Below are 22,229 nucleotides of genomic sequence, written 5' to 3' on the forward strand. Positions count from 1 at the left end.
GATTACAGGAATGATCGCCACGTTTAAAATCGTTCAAAGCGGTTATGGAAATTTTAACCGTGTCTACAGAAACCACGTATCTCGTTTAAACAGGTGCAGTGAAGCTCAGGGAAGACATTTCGAACAATTACTGCAGTATCATTTTTTACAAATAAATTAAAATGAAACGTACTAAAACACCATAAAACATTTTCGCTCATAACTGTCTGAAAGTGTTATAAGGTCGTAGCGCCTTAGGGAGACAATTGCGAACACGGATTCTTTTACTCAGATGTCTTCTATTATTACACTGAACTGCCCCTACAAGTTTGACCTCGTAGTTCTGAAACATCCCTTAATGAAATAGAAGAACTTCATCAGTTAATTATTTTTACAGCACTACTACCAAATCAAAACAACTAAGCTCGTCAAAAAGAATGAGACCCCAAAGTTTTCAGATATTTATAGCGACTATTTTTCAGAATTTACTGGTACGATTTCGTTCATTCTTTCGGTGCTGAGGAGCCGATTGTAGCTTCCATCTAAGGAATGAAATTGCGCTTTTGACAGCTACTACTCTTTAAAACATGCACGAAGTATTGTTTTTGTATACAAAGGGCGTTGTTTAGTTTGTCGAAATTTAATATCTCTCTCCTTCCATCTCCCTACTTCTCCCTTCATTTCCATACTTCGCCCGCCCTCGCTCCCTTTCTGTTTCTTGCCCTGTTTTAAACTTTTTTGCAAATTGTTTCTATGCCTTTTTTTCTAAACAATTCCCCTCCAGGCTCCTTTACAGAACGTTCCCTTTTCCGTCCACGAGAAAAACGAAGTTGATGATGCCTTCTCGGAGACCAAATTTACGCAGAGCCTCATAGAGCCTAAGGAGATGCAGCGAGAAAAAATGTTAAAAAAAAAAAATTTTCCGTCTTTCTGGAAATAACTTCACACGATAATAAAGACCAACGAGCACCACAAATTTATATTTGGTCCTGTGTTCGAGACAATAGTGGTCACATGAAACTCGTCGTTGTCAGGAAAACTCCACCACTGGCTGTCGCGACCTACATGCAAACTTTAATTTTTCCTCCAAATTTGTTTTTTACTGGTGCGAACTCGTCTGGAATTAACTTCGGCCTAATGTTCCAGGTGGTTGAATAAATGTGCATATTTATAGATTGAAGTGCCGGAAAATTCAAGGTAAAATTACTTGCCGCATGTTGTTGCGGGAACACTTCTGAAGTAGATTAAATCTTACCCGTGCCCGATAATAAGTTCTATTATAACCTTGAACATTGTACATGTATAATATTATATACGACGAGTAATAAGCATTTTAACAAGGGCGGAAATTGAACTCTACGCTACTGCCTCTATGAAAGTCAGGGAAAACAACAACGAAAGGAATAGCATATATTGTGTAGGTTTTTTTCTGACACAGTTTAAATAGTTATTTGCGCTACAAGACCGTAAAGTAGTATTTTGCAGGACGAGCTAAGCAAACAGACGAGCCGTGGGCGAAGCCTGGAAACCCAGACAGCCCTGCTCCCTTTAGGTCCCCATGTGGGACGTACTTATCTGACGTACACTGTAAAACATACAAGGTATCCCAGGGAAAAGTGTCCATTCTCAATATCTTTTTTGTTGTTTGTTAGAAGAGAACACTAAAACATGTTAACAACAACATGTTAACAAACAATGTTAACTGTGATAGGAAGGGGAACATCATTTGATGAAAAAGTTATTTTTTAAATTTCAACCCGCGATCTCTGCAAACCTCCTTTTGCCACCTTTTCAAATTGGAAGAGGGGTGTTAAACTTCGTATTATCATGTAGGTAATTTTATTCTCTACATGTTAAAGCTTTTATTTTATAATTTTTTACGTCGGTCTTGTAGAAACTAAACAGACATAACTGTCATTAAATGAATGACGTCAATCCTCATTTATTCCCAGAAATTCGTACCGAACAACCTCAAAAACCGAACCTTTGGACAGAGACTGTTTGAGTAGTCGCATTGTTGGGCCATTTTTCATTTCTGCAAACTTAGATGAAGAAAACTATCAACAACTTTTACAAGACGCCACATCGCTTAAGATACCTGAAATATTTGAATAAGATGCCCGACTCTTAGAACAAGAAACCGTTTTTCAACAGGATAGAGCGCCTCCACACTACACTGCTATAGCCCGACAATTTCTAGGTGCAGAATTCCCTGAAAGGTGGACGGGAAGAAGAGGTCCAATTGAGTGGCCCGCAAGATCCACTGATCTTAGTCCCTGGAATGTTTTCTTATGGACACATTTGAAGACCAAAATCTATGAAACATAATCTGATTCCCTCGAGAAGTTCCGAACCCGAACCGTCGAAGACTGCACGTTAATGTCACCGGAAATAGTAGATTATTGCTCTTTCAAATTTAAAATTTTAAAGGGGCGGTTGTCAGGAGTAGAAGGATGACATTTCGAAAACACCTTTTTCACCAAATGATGTCCCCCTCCCTATCAAATATGACGTGTTTTGGCTTTTTTTGTTGACAAACAACAGAAAAAATATTCAAAGTGGATACTTTTCCCTGGGACACCCTTTATTTACCTATGTATTGTGTTGTATGTACAATATGACAATTATTTAAGCTCACATTTTTCGAAGCCGCAGAATTCAAAAAATATGATTCCTCCTTGTCACAGCCAGCATCTATTTTATGATAAGGGTCGAAAGGAAATATGTAGAGATATAAATTGAGGCGAAACGGAGGAAATTGTAATAATACAGGTTCCTTCGGGAGAACACATTCTGCTGATGGCGTTGACAAATTACTTAGAGCCGGACATCGAACCGGCGATAATTCAACAGGACGACTCATTCGTAAAAATGATGGGAATGACCGGCTCAATTGGCCACAATACATACAGCAATGGAGCACAGCCGAGTGGAAAATTCACGAACAAAGGTCCAAATCAGCAAAGTATATTCGAACGAGGTTTCCTTTCCAAATAATAATTCAATATAAAAGGCCTGACGCGACGCCCTTAAATTATCCTCTGGAGGCGCTAACTAACTTCAGGAAAACTTCCTGCAACATCTCGGAATCAATACCATTCTTGCTAGCAGGTGGGACATATGACACTGTGGTCTTAGCGCTTAGAGCGAAAATTTCGTTTAGAATCTGGAAAGAATTGCCGATAAAATGGAGAGAGTTTCAGGTTAAAAAAAACTTGAATTTCGCCGGAGCGTGTCCTGGGGAAAACGATGGCGAGAGAATTTGAAAATTTTAAATGCGCTCTAAACTGAAGACAATTAAGCTTTTAGTGCCTTTTGAGCTAATTGGCTAATTAATGTTAGTGCAATCTCCTCACAGTGGAAATGGATATGCATATCGCGCAAATATTGTTCTACATTTACCCATGTTTACCTTTGTTACCAATTGCTAACTTGTGACATGTATTGTATGACTCATGTACTAGCCAAACGAGATTAATATTATAACAATAACTTATGTTACGCCATTTTTAAAATAGTACACAAAAATTTCATCTTCGAGGAATAATTAACAGGAATTCTCCTCGGCATTTCGAAAACTCCATAATACGTAGTCTGCTTATTATTGAATATTTCGTAATGGAATTTTTTGGCTGCATTCAAGTTTTCGAATTATAGTCGCAAATTTATTCTTTCGGCCTTTTCATTCAGTTAGTTTTTTAAATTTGCAAAACGGAATTTTGGCAAAACTAAACATTAATCCAAGGCAGCAAAATCGCAGGTTGTGATGTCAACCTTGCTTTATACAGGGTGTTGTTTATGTACGTGGCCAAACTTCAAAGGGTGATTCTTTGCCTGATTCTCAAACGAAAAGTTATATACTGCGTAACATAGAAAAGAGAACGCCCCATGGAAATGGTTTTATTTAAATAATTTTTAGCGTTCACGTTTCTTGCGCCAAAACAACTACTTCATTAAAAAATTGAACAAATTTAATCGTTAAAAAGCAAAAAAAAAGTAATAATTTGTCGGGCTTCCACAGTGTTCCTTTACACGTCTAAGCATGGATCTAATGAGGTGGTTGATGTTCCCTTGAAGCATCTCATTCCAGGCTAACCGGACAGCATGACATAGAGCTGCTAGGGTTTCTGGGAGATAGGGTAAATTGTGCAACCTTCTACCTACAACGTTTCTTACATGTTCAATCGGTGAAAGGTCTGGAGATTGCGATGGCCAAAGTAACAAATTGACTGCATTTCGCTGAAAAAAATCTATAATCACTCTAGCTACATGTGGTCATGCGTTGTCTTGCTGGAAAACTGGGTTAACAAGAGTTTCCAAATAAAGTAGGAGATGAGGTTTCAGGACTTCTTGGATGTATTATTGGGCTGTCATACTGCCTCTAGTGAAAAGTAAAGGTGCTCTGTTACCATATTCAATAGCACCCTAAGCCATTATCCCAACAGCCTGATGGGCATGTCTTTGCATTGTAAACTGAGGATCCCCTCTTTCACCCCCTTCTTCTTCTTACTCTTGCCTGACCATCATGTATACCCAAACAGAACCTGGATTCGTCACTAAATACGATATTATTCCATTCCAGGTTCCAATGTATATGTTCTCTGCACCACTGTAGTCCATTTTGACGATGATTTAAGGCGAGGGGTAACACAAGATGGGAACGATAGAAAATCAGTCCAAATCTTCTTATCTGACAATAAATTATTCGGATTCTAATGGTCCTTTTATACTGAGCAAACCACTTATCCGCCAGCGTCCTCAACGAGACGTACGTCTCTCTTAGGGCCATAATTCGAAGGCGGAGATCTTGGTATTCTGCAGTTCTTCGGGATCGTCTAGTACTTCCCCTGCTTATTTACTCTTATTGGAACCATACTTGACAATATCTCTCTATAGTGTTTATACTACGGTTCGAACTAGTGGCGATTTCCCTAAATGACCGACCCGCCTCTCGTCGTAGACCCACTATTTGGCCTTTCTCAAATTCACTTAGTTGATGAAAATTTCGCTGCATTCTGTGCCTAGGCATATTTGATTAATCTAAGAGGACTTTCTAAGCAAACTGTGCATTAATAAATGATATTTTAAAGTCATATTGTTGATATTTTATTGCATTTTTTATAGCAAAAAAGAAACATAACATTCCTGATAACTCGTAAATAAATTGATAAATATGGCTGAAAATGTAATCGGGTTTTGCGTTCCCATATACAAACATGCATACCAAAAATTACTTAAATAAAACCATTTTTACGGGGTGTTCAAGTTCTTTAGTAAAAAACATTTAACAATAAGCAACGCAAAATTTACAATAGTTGCTGAAAATCTCTTTCAACTTTAATGCAAATATTAGCTCGTCTTAACATCGATTGCCAAACACGTTGAAATATGCCCGTCGTTTATCTTGTCTGATTACATGAATCCTGCATCCGTTAGATTAGTTCTTCTGCAGAGTTGACCGAATTTCTATAAACGAGGGATTTTACATGCTCCAAAAAGAAAAAATCTAACGGATTTAAATCCGCCGAGTTAGACGACCGTGCCTGCTTAACGCGAACAAAATGTAAAAGTTAAAAAAAAAATAAGCGGTGCATAAATAACAATAAAAATAATAATAAATAATACTATCAAATTTCAATAAAATCGGTTAAAGAATTGTTAAGATTTTTACGAAAAGTGAACATCCTGTGTCTTGAAAACGAGACATTGCCGGATCTCTATTTACATAAAGTTTCCGTCTCAGAATCACTTAAATACATCGTTCTTGAAATTTGGCTAAGTACTTGAATAACGCCGTACATGTGCTCCAGCACATTACAGCATTACGAAGCGGTAGTGACTTAAACGTACGGACACTCGTGCATTTTCTAGGTAATATTTATGTTGAATGATAGAATGTTTCTTTTTCCGCTTAAAATGTCGACGGAAAATTAGGAAAAATCCAATCTCCAAGAGATTTGACAAATTCTGACGATGAGCAGGAACTTTTAACTGGAATTTTATCTTTTCAATATTTGATTTATAGAACCCTCTTGCATAAATAATTGCGTTCTATTACATGAGGCATCCTCCCTTTCCCCCCTCCTCCCCTGTTTACAATCCCCACCCCCAGGCACTCAATATTTCAAATTTCCTCCACTTCACGAGAAAGTAGCGTGAAATTACCTTTTTCGGTTAGGAACACATATCCGAATGCAATCTTGCTTTTAATCTACTAAAATAAATTAAATCAATCTCTGCCGTTCGAGATTCGTGGGCAAAAAGTGAAGGTATCTAAACGTCAGTTGACAGAGTAGTGGAGTTTCGTATAAGCTTAAAGGAAGTTTGGCCTAATAAATTGGCCGAAATGGGGTAGAAAACCACAGGCAAGAGCTAATAGAGATTAGTTGGAGACCAATTTGAATAGGGCACGTGGCGGAATCTTCAGTAAAGTGACTTATTTCTTGTACGACCAATTATGAGCAGCAAGTAGCTTACAGCAAAAATCGGCATTGGAACTAAAGGGCCCCAGTTGCGATGAAGCGGAAAGGGCGGAATACGTCACCGTAAATTTAATCCAAAGCATGGCGCAGCCAAAACCTTTCGGTCTTAAGCAGGACGAATCAATTTAAATATAAAACAATGGAGTTGCAAAAGTTTCTCGCTCTGTTACTTTTCCACTCATGCATTTTAAGAAACCCCTAAGCGAAATCCCTTTGTACATTTTTAAGGTTCGCTGAATAAAAGCGAATGTACAGGCTTGTATAGGCGGCAACATTTCAGTCATTTGAAATTTTATGTGATGAACTTTCTTAAAGTTGTTAAACCTTGAAAACTTTAATCTTGAATAAAGCAAGCGAATTAGGAATGTTGAATAAATGGTCATCTCGAACTCAGGAAAAAACAGTTCAATAATGTAGCTTCATCCACAATAACATAAATTGTTGGCATTTTGAATTATTTATTAGGTTCCACTCAAACCCAAAATATCGACACAATAAATTCCAACCTATTGGATATACAGTACTAGCAATGTTAAATACATACTTTCGTATCTACAATTCTCTTTTTGGAAGTCTTCCAGTTGAACGCCAATTGGATGAGTTCTCTGCAGCAGGTCATCTGCAGTAGCTAGTTACCATACGCCTTGTTTTTATTAAATCAGTTCCTAATTCATGTCTTTTCTCGGTAAGAGCTTGTAGTACTCAGAAATGGATATTTTCGATACCATCATCTTTATTACTTGTTTAATTCTTACAGCATAATATACTATAATGTAATCATTTATGCAGACCTCTTGGAAAGCAATTTCCAGAAGGTTCTAAATCCATTTTTTATCACTTTTTTAATGTCTGATATTTTATAAATTGAATTTACATCTAAATGATTACTTTAACCTCCCCAAATAAAATCCTTCCCGAATAAGATCCTCCCTAAATAAAATCCAGCCAGACGAGATGAAGGATATTTTTTCCAAGTTCTGAAATTTCGTGCCTCATAGCTGTCCCGGGCTTCATTTTGTGACTTTATTACAGTAATCTTCGTCATTTAAATATGAAAGCCGAATTCCTCATTTACGGCCTCAGGTGAACAAAAACCAGGTGAACCGTTTAAGCAGTTTACTTAATTCACCGAAATCGGTATAAAGGAGATCTAATACTATAAAAATACGGCTTTTACTAACAGAGGCAGATTTACAATTATTTTTTTAGTAATTTCTTTATGTTCATTTTACTCGTTTATATTGCCTCGTCGATGTTTTCGTCTGTGATTTATTTTTCACGGGCTAAGTAGGGATGCATTCATCATTTTGCCGTTTTAATCCAAGTAAATTATCCTACAACAAAAAGTCCCAATTTAATGTCAAATTAACAGACCAAGGGCTCAAAGTCTTTAGACGTACTCAAGCGAATAACCCGACGTTTAACCCTATTAAATGCATCCTCGACTGGCAATAAAAGTTCCTAGTTACTAGTGGTGGGAACCGCTCTGCCACGATTTTATTAGAACGTGGTTATCAAAGTGGGAGATAATTTTTAGGTAACGGTGACGTGCCGGCGGCTACTTTAGAACCATCCCAATTACGTTAGAATTACAATCGTTAGTAATAATTACGAACTAATGCCCGGATCTAAAGTGTGTTTCATTTTTTCACTTCTATCTTATGTCTAGGCAGCACATCTTTGTCTTCTAGGTACAGCTTATCGAAGTGCGACTATCTTTGTTAAGACAAGATGATGGATGTTAGGATATTATTTCCCCAGAGGCCTGAATTTGGACGTTATGAAATCATCGTTAATATCTACATATTCTGCATTAGTACTACTGTGCATGCTAGATGGCATATGGTTCACGTCCGTATCCGACTGGGTTTCCCCAACATCGTTATTTTTAAATTTTATCGCTTCATTTTTAACAAATAAAGAACATATTACTTAATGAGAGTTTTTAGATATGTTCTACTCACTCAATCCTAATTTTTGTGATGTCGCTAGAAGGATACTGCCAATTTAGAAGTTACGCGTTAAAATAATTATTAAATATATTAATAGTCAAGTCTTCAAACCTCCTTAGTAATCTTCTAGGATTTCAACTTCAACCTAATTTAATAGTTCGAAACAGCTCTTCATAAACCAGGAGGATTAGTTTCATAAGGATTTTATTCGCTCTCTTTAAAGGCAACAAAATCTTAAAGCCGTAAAATCTAAAACCAGGTAGGTAACTTAATAATGAGGATAACTTCCCTAAAAACCAAGGCTGAAATATTTGATCAAATGAAAATTGTCTCTCACCGGTTATTAACTGGTAATGCTATATTTAACCAGAGAATTTGATTAAATTGATCAAAACCACTTTTAATTACATTTTTTAAATAAAAGAATTAAATTCCCATATTATACTTTTTGTTTGTTTGTTTTTTACTAATGCTTTATTTATTTTTAAGCAAAAACAGCATCATCCCACATTTTGTTGTTTATGAGAAAAAAATTCTATTTAGGATTGACAAACATGCGTTTTCCTGCTGTTTACAGGGTTCTTTTGTAATTTCAATTAAGTATTTACATTTCATATTTTTTCAATACAATAATTGGCCGCTTGTGTTGTCACACTAGGGCGCTGGGGGGGATTATACCATTGAGGCCCAATCCCTTATATGGGCCAAATTCGCCCATAGTCCATTTGAGTGCTTCTTGAAACGCTGCTTCCTAAGCCAGCTTCCAATATTCTTTCACTGGATCCCCTTCAGTAAGAGCAGCCCCGCCTGTTTCTCCAGGGAAGTAACTGTAAGGTTTCTTCACGATCGACAATACCGGTCCCGTTTCTATCCCGTTTTTTTCATCGTTCTAGTTGATTTTCTCTCTTTTTCTGAGCTCAGCAATTAGGCAAGTCTAGGGAATCCCGAAATTAAATTCATCTCCCCTTAGAGCTTCCTGTAGCTAGCCTTTTTGGCTACGCCTCAATTCGCTCTTAAACTGTCCGTGGGTCTCAGGATACCGATCCCACTCCTCGAAGCTAGTAAATTCCTCTATATTCAATTTGCTTACAAGGGGCTTTTTATGATACTGCATGGCGGCCATAAATTGACTTATTATAGTCCTAGTACAATAAAGCGCTTGCTTAATTATGCCAGTGCTTGTGAGCAAATATACGTGCAATCGGACATAAAACATTATGTGCAATTTGTACTTAATGAGAGTTACTTCGGCTCGTCCATTAATGGACTCACTCGCAAACTCGCTCGCCGATTCGCTAACCAGTAAACTCATTCGACTCACAAGAGCTGACTGAAGATAGTTATTGCAAATTAACTAATATGACTGATAAACATTATATAAATCTCTGTAAAAAATTAGAGCCATCAATGATCTTAGCTCGATTCAATGACGAGTTATTAAATTTGCTCGCGCATAAATATCTTTCCGGAAAAAACTCATATAAATTTGTCCCTTTGATGGAGTTAAACAAAACAAACTCTAATTTGAAAATATTTAATTATTGGCGTTCCCGTTTTGTTTGTATGTAACATGGACATTCGGGTAATTCAGAAAGTAAATTTTGCCAGTGTATTTTGTAAAGTTAGTTAATTAGAAAATAATGACTTATCATTTCCATGTTGACTGAAGTTTTTACCTTCAGGCCTTGAAGCAATTCAAAAGTTTCAGGACTATCTAAAAAGCGTTTTGAAAATCTTAAAAACTTTTAAGGGTTTGATTGGAACGGAATATGTGGCAAAATGCAAGATTTGTTTTGGGTCTTCAGAGACGCCCCATGGGGCCTCAGTTTTTAATATATTTTTTTTAAGAATTGCATAGTAAAATTCCCTATCCGGCGTTACGTGAAACCTAAAGTTCCCGAGGCTCGAGAATGACGACCCGACTGATTGAAGGGATTCGTAAGAGTCCGTGAATTGCCTCAAAGGGATTGAACGCTTTCTTAGGATTTTTTTATAGAAATATCACGGCCAGATCAGTGCCTGCCTCAATGTTCCCAAAAGTTCGTCGGGATTCTCGATGATGCAGATGCTTCCGGAACTTTGGGCTTAGAGTGCCCATTAAAGCCTTCGAGCGTTCTTAATCTTAGTAATAATTAAATGAGACTTTAAAAATTTTATTATTGAACCCAACTAATTTAAGCTCAATTTTGTTTATTAAGAGAGTTTTTGAAATGGATTTTTCGACATAGAAACGGAACTTTCAAGATCGGAACACAGACGCTACAAGAAAAAAACCCAATGCTGGTCAACAGATAAATTTGAAAAAAATCTAAAAAGCCCAAGAGAGAGTTTCTTTCATATTTCCATTTGAAGTAAACTTTCAGAAATGATCAATTTTTTCGGCGAGGCACGTAATTCCATTCGAGAAGCCATATTAAAAATGGTAGAAAAAAGGCAAATTAACAGGTCTCGGATAGTTTGACAAAGTAGGTATCTCCATAAGCCTTGCAAATGAAATATTCCGAATATTGTATACGTACATAAGAATTTTATTTCCGAGATAGCCCATAACATGAGAAAGACGTCCATATGCAGCGTGCTGAAATGGAACTCTTATGAATTTCATAAAACGACGGCCCAGAAATCTGAAATGTGGGCATTATTTATATCAGTTCCATAGGGAAATATCGGGTTCAGCTATCATAACAGGTCTCTCAGTTACCGAAATGACATGTATAATGTATGAAGAGAAACCCGTATCGATTTATATTTTTGTATGCACTCTGTAAAATGTCCATTGGTAAAATTTCAAATAAATTTTCTCCACATTTAGTAAAGAAGACAGAGCTGCTAGAGAGCTTTGTATAAAGCAGCCAGCAGGTTCGGAAATGATGAAAAGTATTACGGGTTTAAATTTAAAACCAATCTTTGAGCTAAATCCGATTATATCGGTATAGGAAGTATATTGTTGAGAGATCAGTTCTTGAGGCGCAAAGGTTTGACCTATATTACGGGAGCATGTGGCTCAGCCACATGTTCTCATAATATATGCTTCGAGCACATTTATTAGGTGCATGCTTAGAACACGTTTGTTAGGCGCTGAGCAAATGCCAATAGTAAATTATCTTCCCTTTTCAATTAATTGAGCTGAGTCATTTTCGGCCCTTCGCTCCTCAATATCGCAAATGACTTATATCGAATTATAGGAAGATTGTGAAATTCTTATGTGCATTGAGAGAAAAAAATCGGTCAAAAACTGGGACTCCTTGAGTTTAGTTATGACCTCCTTCTAATGTACAAAGTGATAAATAGACAATTTTCTCCGTATTGCTTCAAATTATAACATTGTTTCTTTGGGTTACTGTAAATAACTTGCTACTTGTTTAAGAGTTTATCGAACCAATTTCACTAAGTGAATAATAAATTGTGGTCATTAGACAAACACTTGCGGAAAAGGAAGTTATTGAAGTTTTAGTAACTACAATCAGAGCCAACTTTAGCAGATCTGGTCACTTTGGAAGAAATTTTTATTTACCACCCCCTTTCCCCATGAAAAACCGCCGACGAGGGAAGTTCACCGCCCTTCCTGGTCTGCCACCCTGAGCTCCCCCCCCCCTCCCCCCACCCACCCCACCAGTACTGTCTGCAATCTTCAATAAATAATCTATTTTGCTGTATCGACCCCGGCCACGGAAATATTTCTCCTTGTTAATAATGAAGAATGAATAATAGATGATGACTCATCGTCAGACGTGGCCCGTTTTATAACACTATAATAGTGATGCGAAAATTTTGAAATAGGTAAAATCTTATTCCCCATATAAATTACACGATAGCGGCGATGGAGCGTTTGGGGTATGCAATCGGGGGAAGGTCGACGTTAAAATTTGAGATAGAGTGTGCAGTGTTTTTTTATACGATGCAGCTCTAAATTTTATACTTCCCCCCCTTCCTGTGGAATTTTTAACATTTTTTTAAAATTATAAAGCACAATTAAATAAAACCAAAAATACTGTCTTTTGACATTTGTTTTTTTTTATTGTTTATGTCACCGGGAACACAAAAAACCCGATTTTTTTAAAATTAAAACATGGGTTAAGTGACACCTAAAATTAAAGGTCTTGCGAAACTACAGTCAATGGGATATTACGATTCAAGATCTATCGATTAGTTTATAGGTAGAAGTTTGATGAAAAATGCAATACAAACTCAGTTAAGTAGTATGTAAATAATAAGAAAACTTGTTTGTTGATAGGAAACTGATTTGTTTTCTATTTTGTGTTCACAAACAAGCTTTGATTAGCTTTATGTATCTTTTCATTTATTTTTTTTTACCATTTTTAGCACATTTATAGCTGTTTTTCTTAAATACTAATCGATAGATTTTGAATCGCAATACACCAATGAATGTATTTTGGAAAGACTCTTCATTTGAAGTGTCACTTGACCTATGTGTCAATTTTTCAAAATCGGCCATTTTGCACTAGCGCAACGGACCTACCGACATAACATTTAAAAAAATAAACAGACGGCAAAAAATTGTATTTTTTGTCCCATTTAATGCTGCTTTGGAATCTACAAAAAAAGATTTTTTTTTAATTAACAAACGAGGTGTGTAATTTAGAGTCGTACGGTATAAATAGACCCTACAAACACTAAAAAAAATATATATTGAGAAGAGAACGAAAGAAAGAGTTTGAGGTTATTCTACTGGTTGGTAGATACATCTGAAATGAAATTTTTATTTAAACTAACAAAATTAAGATTGAATGGCTGAATTTTAAAAAACTTTGACCATTAGTAATTAGGAAGAAAGTGTCGAAACATAATTTAAACATATTTTCGCTTGCATGAAATAAAATATATATTTTTACAACCAGCTTTCGCTGAGACTTAATTCAATCTTAACAGCAGCAAGACATTTTCTGAAACAAGCTCATCGTTGTTTAAATTGGTTTAGGTTAGTTCAAGAAGTTCTGGTAAAGACTATACTACTTGAAAACGATAAATTAATTAAACTAATATACAGGGTGTAACATAACATCACGGAGATATTTCAGGGAACAATAGTACTCCACAAAATATTTGAAAAAATACTAATAGACCCATCGTCAAAAACACCTCAATTTTGATGTACAGGATACTACAAAAAAGATACAAACCGTAACATAATACATAACCCAAAAACCATAACAACTTATAAATGGCTACCGACGATTTTGATACGTTGTAAAGGAGCTTAAAGGAATTAGCTGTATTAAATGGGAAAAAATTTAACTCAAAGCATGTGTGATAAAAATTCACAATGTTAAAAACAAATACGAAACTTTGCCACCCTCTATATCAATAACAGTGCATTTTAGAGTATACCCATATTGATATATTACACCCTGTATACACAGTTGTAGACAAAAATATGGAATATTTTTTTAAGCAAGATTTTCTTGATGATCATTTTTATTTTCGTTTTCAAAGTTTGTTGATAAGGATAAAGGTAAGTTTCTAAATTCACCATACAATATTTGGCTTTTGAATGTTGTTTTTAAACAAGTTGTTAAAAACAATTTTTTTGTTGGACAAAAGAATTGAATACTATGTAGTGTTGTTTGTAAGGGTGTTATCAGTTATTTAGTCCGATTATGTGGTGCATTTTATACGTAATATGCCAAAGAAATGTATTTTTCAGAAAATTTTCCTAATTCAATAGTCCAAATATCACGTGATGACTATAACTAAAAAGGCATTACAAAGACGTTAAAAAACACTTAAGGAACCATCTCCAATATTTAAAAAAAAATCTGGTATTTATGGAGATGTAGAAGATAATTTAAAACCTGCACGTCCAAGAAAACGAAAGCCACTACCGATCGACAGATTAAACAAATATCATCTGCAAATCTCGGCAAGTTTTCCAGGATTATAAAACCAGAAATTACTAACAATAGTAACATTACTATAAGCGTTCGCACTGTACGTCGTCGGTTATGCGAAATGGGATTAGTAGGAGGATTGCGGTGAAGAACCCCTTAATTTTCAAGAAAAACAGAAGAGTCAGAACTAAATTTGCTCAGGAACATTTGTTTTGGTCATCTTCCAAATGGAGTACTGTTCCCTTCAGTGATAAAACTAAAGTTAATATTTTTAATTCTGTGAGGAAAAAGTTATGTTTGTCTACTGGTGGGGACTAGGCTTGATCCCAACTATCATCAAACAACAGTGAAACATGGTGGTGGCAGCATAATGATATCGTGATGTTTTTCTCAACCCAACGTTGAACCATTGGTCGAAATTAGGGGATTATGGATCGATTTTAACACAAAGTCATCCTTGAGAACTATGTGCTGCCATTTGCTGTTGAAGATGTGCCTTTACGTGGACATTTTCAGCAAGACAACGACCTTAACCATTAATCCTCATTAGTAAAAAATTGGCTGAATGATAATAACACCCCTGTATTAGAGTGGCGGTCTCAGTCGCTGGATTCTAATCCGATTGAGCATCTCTAGGAACACTTAAAACGAAAAATTCGAGACAGAAATGTGTCTAATCGGGATGAGTTCTGGAAAGTCCTGCAGGAAGAATAGGTTAAGAGTCCTATTTCCGTCTGTAAAAATTTAATCGATTTTATGCACCATCGATGTCAGGCTGTTATAGACTCGAAAGGATATGCCACAAAATACTAATTTATTTAAAATTTTGTATTGATTATAATGGATTTTACGAAGAATTCGATTTTTTTATTCAGCATAATTTATTGTTTTTATTATTTTTTTTTTTAGAAATTAACTTATTTGTTTTTGTTTAAAATATGTTTAAATATATAGTTAGGTTTTTGTATAATATGTTTATTGGTTAATAATCAATTATTTTGATATAAAACTATGATGGATTTAAAATATTCCATAGTTTTATCCACAACTATAGGACGATTCATTGCATTAGGCATTATTTTAAGATGGGAAGTTCTGTTAAACAGAAGACCTTGACAAGATGATTGCAAAGAAATATATTTCTTTCTGTGAAACCATTTTAAATTTTACTGACATCAGTAACTGCGGCGTATGTATATTTTGCCATAAAGAAAACGTTTATTAATAATAATGGTAATATCTATAAAACGTAGTTAGTCTCTACTCCACTTCAAAAGAAAAATTTTTATTTTTTTCGAATAGAAAGATGATAAGATAAACTACTGGTACACATTAGACCGAGTTACAACCAGTGGGAATGCCTCAAATATTCTCTGAAACGATTTAGCGTAAAAAAGAACTTTTTAAAAAAAGATATTTTTTTACCACATTGAATGAATAATTGAATTTTATTTGTGGGGAAAAGCCGGTGGATTATCGGCGAATTTTATGTTGCTACTTGGAACAAATAGCTTAGAAAAACAGGAATAATAATATTGGTGATATAATAAGAAGCAGGGAGGAGCAAAGAGGATGTATGGTGATGCTACAGACTACGAATTGTTTACGAAAGCTAGTCACTTTATCAAACCACTTAAAAATACATTTTGCAGACTGATATACTGTTCCCAGGAAAAGTGGAAACAACAGTAATTTACCGAAGAGCAAAGTCGAATCTTCATCACACAATCTCAATAGAAAAACAAATGAACTAAACTGAAACACGCTTTAAAAAAACACAATAGGCATAAGTCCGACCAATTTCGGCATAAAGCAACAACAAGCTTTCTCTGCTTTTACACGCAGTTTAATTAATAACATAATTAAATGTTCGTAATATTCCCCCTTCTTGTGCCTTATTTATATTAAAATGCAAGACCTATCACATAGGCAGTACCGCTCTTATGAATGGGTGGGATTGAGCGATAGCCCAGGAGAGCGGAGCAGGATGAGTGGCGGACTTTCCCGCTCGGTGGTTTTTCTTGAGGGTAGAGATGATTAAAAATTTCATCCAGGACGCCAGACTCTCTAAGGCCGGTCCTACACACGACGTTGATCAAACAATTTATTATTGATTTAAAAGAGTAAACTGCTATGTACCTTTTCCTGTAATATTTGATTTTATTAAAATAACTGGCGGACTGCATTTTAAAAACGGATTTTCGTCAAATTGGATTTCCTCGATGTCGCTTAATGGATGCCAGTTTCGGGAAATATCAAAACACAATTTTAACGAAGAATATTTTAATATTAGCACCCCCTCGAAAAATTCAATTTATTACCATACTTAAATAAATTTCGGAGTGCGAGCAAATAACTAAATTTTTAAACAAACGCTTATTGAAATTGATTTATTATAAAGTTGCCACGGCAAAATTAACAGGTGGCGTCCTTTAGAACCAAAGCATTCATTTTAATAATGAGTCCAGAACCGAAGGGAATAAAGGATATTAATCTGAGACCTAGAGAGATTACATATTTCTCTCCATTCAGGTGCGTCCTTTCAAAACCTAAATAAACTCTCCGTTCTTTCGTTCCAAGGTAATTTTTTTTCTTTTTGCTACTTATATCACTTTTGATTAATAAGGACTTTTTTCGTCACTTTATCACACTTTTCCAAATTAAATCAGATAATTTTTTGTTATAATAAGGATAAGAATTGCGTATTTCGTGGCGAAAATGTTCTTTTTTAGCCTTAAAATTTCCCTGTGGACATGAATTCAAATTGCATATCTATCTAGATAACTTTTCGAGGTTCTGAAAACGTCATAATTTCTCATTAATAATTAACGTTTTTCACTGCTTGCCACCGCATGGATTTAAAATGCTCTCACTATTAGACCCAATGCTGTGGCTGTACAAATAACCAAATATTTAGTTTAATATCCTCCATTACATAAACTATGGACCCGAATGGGTCCTAATGAATCTCGGAATTTAATTTTCCATGTGATTAATCAGCAATTTATTAATGGCAATAACTGTAGAATTATACTAAGGTTAGACTCTAAATCCTAATGTAGCAAAACGACGTTGAGAGTCCAATTGCCCGACCATCATTTCTATGCATATCATACTTTACTGAGTTATGTCTGCTAGTCTAAAAAATTTCTCAATAGGTACTTACTTCTGCGTTAGGCACCCCGGGATGAAAATAACCATGATTTAAGCCTCTTTGACGCACATTTAAAAGTTCACTAAATCTACTTAACACTGAGAAATTTATCCCAAGAAAAAATTAATTCTGTCTTTACATTTTCGCCCTTAAGGAAAATTCTTATTATTTCATTGAAAAGGTCTTTATGAAGGTAGATCGGTAATTGAACGTAACAATAAAACAGAGTGAAATAGACGACGGGGGTATGGAAACAGTCTCGCGACCTTGGCGTCCGTCATCAGACTAAGCGGCGTCGAGATGTTGGCACTGGCACCGAGAGGACCCGCGGTTGCGCCCATTGCGCCCCTTTTTCTAAAGGGTTAATTCTGGTGCAACCCGAGTGATGTTTATTTACCCCTAAGGCCATTTGTTTTTAGTACTGTGAAAGTGGCAATATGCGAGACATATTCACTTTTAACACGTTCATCCAAAATAAAATATGGAGACAAAATTTGAAATGTGATAACTAGTTCAGAGTACCTCTCCAGTGGAGACAGAACCCTAAACAATGAATTTGGACTTCTCGACACGTGGAATTTACTTTAAGATTCCACATATTTTGATTGGACAGTGTGAACTGCGAAGTCATCATCGTTCCGGATATGACATCAGTGTTAAATTTGTTTAATTTAAATCCTTTTTTTTTGATAATTTTATGTGAATGTGCGCACGTTTTTACATACGAGACATAAGCTTTTTTACTGTGTTACATAATGAATTTTTTGATAACTAAAAACATATTTTCTATTCAGATATTTCTTCTAAATAAAACATAAACCTTCCGTTGTGTCCACAGTCTGTATCACCATAGCCAATAGTCATAAAAATTTTAATTTTTTGTACTATTAATAAATGCATTGCATTAAAACTTTTATTTAAAATTAATCCTTAACGAAGTGAAACCAAAACTTACAAACATGAAAATTAAAACATTATTGATATGTTTTGTATTAAACGAATAAAAATACCTTTTTTTATGGAAATAAATAGACTTATCAAACAGATCGACAGATGACTGCCCCAATCCGTTTAATGGATGTTTATTTTTTATGATTAGATACCGTAAAAAAAATATGTTTTTGAGAATTTATCAAAAAATTTGTTATTTAACATAGCATAGTAAAAGTTTATCTCCTGTAGGTAAAAAGTGTGTCCCAAATTTAGCGTCCTTATCCCGAACTGTTTATGATATATGAAAAAATAATAAAAAATTAAACACTGTATCTTGGAAACGAAGTGATTTCGGACCTAATTTCATTCGAATGAAATATTTGTTTTTATGAGCTCTACATCCCGTGAAAATTCGTTGGTATGTTTATGGGACACCGTGTATGTGTTGATGTACTAGGGTAGGGTTGGAGAAAATATTGTGCAATTTGGTCGATATCCTCCAGGCAGAATTAAAAATATATATCGAGACTGATTTTCTTAAAAATAAAAATATAAACTTTCCGGTTCAGGATGCGCCTGGATGTTTTTCATTTCTTTAGCTGACATATTAAATCAAATTCAGTAAATTAATAAAATTCTATATAACAAAAAAATTGTATGGTAATAAAATGTGATAAATAAACAATAATGTAAGCAAATAAAACATTTAGTTTTAAAGACTCTGCAATATTGCTTCACATTGGAGTATTTAACGGTAGAAGAGGTAATCAAAATGATTTTAGTGTATGGAGAAACTAGTAGGCATTTAGAAAATGCTGTCAATCTCCATGCTCAGCGTTTCCATGAAAGACCAGAATATCGGATTTTTGTCTCTCGTGTGATTAGAAATTTTATTAATGAAAAGACTGCAAATCAGAAGAAAAAAACTCCTCCAGCTATCGTGTGTGGAGAAAACAATTAAATTGCACTCTCAGATGCTGTGGCTTTTAATGCCCACGTGCGCAAGAGAAATATCAGAATTGTCAGGAATTTTTCATATGAATGTGTGTGGAGAATGCTGAGGATGCTCAAGTTTCACCCTTATCATATCTCTTTACACCAAAAGCTCCATGAGGTAGATTTTCAAAATCGTTTGAACTTTTGTGAGTGAGCATCTGAAGAGATGGAACAAAATTCCAAATTTTTCCGTTATATATTATTCTCTGATGAGTCATCATTTACAAATCATGGTACAATTAATAAGCATAATATGCATAACATTAGTGTTGAAAGTCCGCATTGGTTTCGACAAGTTAAGCACCAGCGTCCTTGGACTATCAACGTTTGATGTGGAATCATTAGGAATACACTTATCAGCTTCCTCATAATTGAAGGCAACTTGAATGGTGAAATGTACCGGAATATTTTAGAACATGAAATATCCATATTAATCCAAGACTTAAAGTTAGAAGTATGTCAGAACATGTTTCAACATGACGGTTGTCCGCCTCACTATTTTGCGGTAGTACCGAAAGTTGTTATTCGTAATTATAACGGTCAATAGATCGGTAGACTTGGTCCAGTGGTTTGGCCTGGTAGATCTCCAGATCTTACTTCGCCGGATTTCTTTTTATGAGGATACCTTAGAAATCAGATTTACAAGAAAGTATCAACACCACGTGAGGATATCATTCTGTGAATTATACTGTAAACGCTTGTACCAATATTTCACAAGACATATTTCGTAGATATGAAGAGTGCTTTAAAACGCGGATAAGTAAGCTCATCAGAGTTCTTTTATTTACTTTAAATAAAAGTTGCACAAAAATTTAGGTTTTTAGTTATTCTAAAGCAGATATGATCAAACCTCTCGGTAAATCATAAGCGAGAGAGAACTTGAATATCATAAATTGCAGTGTCTTCTGGCGGAAATTGAAAAAAGTTTCAGAAAAATTTTTCGTGTCTTTAGTCGTATTATCCGAATCTGTAAAAACTCGGGGTTACCATTTGAAATTAAAAAAATAGCCTCCTCTACGCCCACACAATGAAAGGAAGAAAATCAACTTTAGCAGAAATACATTTGCCCCTCCGAGTGATTATAGCCTGATACTAAACATTTCCTTATAAGATGCCTAGTATTCGAGATATTTCAATATTCGTTCGATGTAACATTTTACTGGGAATATAAACATTGATACCCCATATATTCAAAACTAAACGAGCCAGGACCCAGGTTTCTAAGAAACTTTTCATTTTGAAACGACTTGAAAAATCACCCTGTGAAATAGCGAACATTTATTCAATAACACCCCGTATAAGTTAATGGCTGGAACACTTACTATCATTGCAATATAAACGAATGGATTTGAAGCTTCTCCATGTACTTGGTGAAGTCAAATGGTCTAGATCGGTCACATGGAAATCTTAGAGCAAAAGAGTTCAATTTACTTCGGATTAATCTAATGAGTAGAAACACACAATACAGTCAATGGGAATTCGTTACTCTGTGGCTTTTATAGGTCGCAGGACTGGTAGAGTGGGATGAGCAGGATTGGCAAAGCGAAGTTGGTTAGAGGATTCATTAGATGGCCTGTTGGACGCGGTCGTAAGTTATGGCGATGGGGTGGAAACGGCTTGTTTGGTATGTTAAAAGCTCGGTATGCAGCTGTTCGTGTTCCGTAAAAGTGGTTTAGCTACCTTGGGCAGCCGAGTATAACAATTTGCTCCATGTGAAAGTGCATTCTGCTAAGTTAAATAAAAAGTAGTGGTAGAATGTGAAATTTTAAAAATATTTTTTGAATTTTCAGAAATTATTTTTTGTATGATACACACAAAACTGATCACGATACATCTCACAAGAACTAACTCGATATGCGGAACAATAAATGATTTCAGGTTACAGATACCGCTAAAATATTTCATAAGCTTAAAACTGTTGGTATACGACAAAGGACACCAGTAACTAGTAAGAGTGATCGTTAAAAATAAACTTAAGCACTTGCCTAACTGTTTTTAATAGCAAATACTAAAAAGCTTCATCACCGCCCTGCCTTTCCGATTCGCCACCTACTGCGAGTTTTTCTAATGAAGATGTTTACCATTATTCGGATGTTGTGAGTAACTTTGTTTTATGCAACATCAGCGTGATTTTTAGCACAATAAATTCGACCCCCCACATTAGAGAGGTCTACAAAACACAAATTCGATTTAACATCGTTAAATTGATAGAAATGAAAAATCTTAGAATCGTATATTTAAATGTATAAAATTTGACAAAAATCAAATAAATCGTTCTATGGGAAGAACCCAAAGAAAAATCAAAATTCCAATAAACACGCGAAACGCTCTCGCAGCGGCGTCACAAAGCGGTATGCTCCACTTTAACCAGCCAGCGCGGCACGCAATAAATTGGGGATTATGGAAGGAATTGAGCTTTACCCGTTTTATATTGTATTTGTATTACTTAATTGTTTGTTAAATTGTTTAGCGTTTGTGTTAAAAATACGAGGTGATCGAAAAGTAACGTTATAAATGAAATAGTATTAACAATGACGCGATATCGCGCATACCCTTAACGGTCGAATCGTTGTGATGATCATAGACTCAACGTTAACGTCGTATAGGGGCTAACTGCCAGCTGCTCTTGCTTCAAATACCAAATCATCATTACTTAATTAGTGAATTCAGCAATAAATTCTTGAAATTGCATTTGTATAAATGATTTTCGACGATGTAAACAGCAGATAGGTATTGAAAGAGACCTGTTTGTCCAGATTTCATGCTGAAAGTAACCTCGTTGCAATAGTACACTTTATATATTGCTAAATTTGAGTGCAGGATAAAAGTTACCTTTTCCAGCTCAACTGTTTTGTATTTTATCGTCGACAGAAAACTTGGAGAA

The 22,229-nt window shown here is 35.3% G+C and overlaps 1 protein-coding gene across 1 annotated transcript in view; it reads right to left on the bottom strand.

Annotated features, from left to right (window-relative positions):
* LOC136343454 (octopamine receptor beta-2R-like) overlaps positions 1-17,681 on the bottom strand; it is a 137,799-nt gene extending 120,118 nt beyond the window's left edge. The window contains exon 1 of the mRNA XM_066290183.1: positions 17,429-17,681. The gene's annotated coding sequence lies outside the window, so the exon portion shown is untranslated. The remainder of the gene's footprint in view (positions 1-17,428) is intronic.
* Between the last annotated feature and the right edge of the window lie 4,548 nt (positions 17,682-22,229).

Source organism: Euwallacea fornicatus, chromosome 14 (assembly GCF_040115645.1).
Source record: "Euwallacea fornicatus isolate EFF26 chromosome 14, ASM4011564v1, whole genome shotgun sequence".
Classification (NCBI taxonomy): domain Eukaryota; kingdom Metazoa; phylum Arthropoda; class Insecta; order Coleoptera; family Curculionidae; genus Euwallacea; species Euwallacea fornicatus.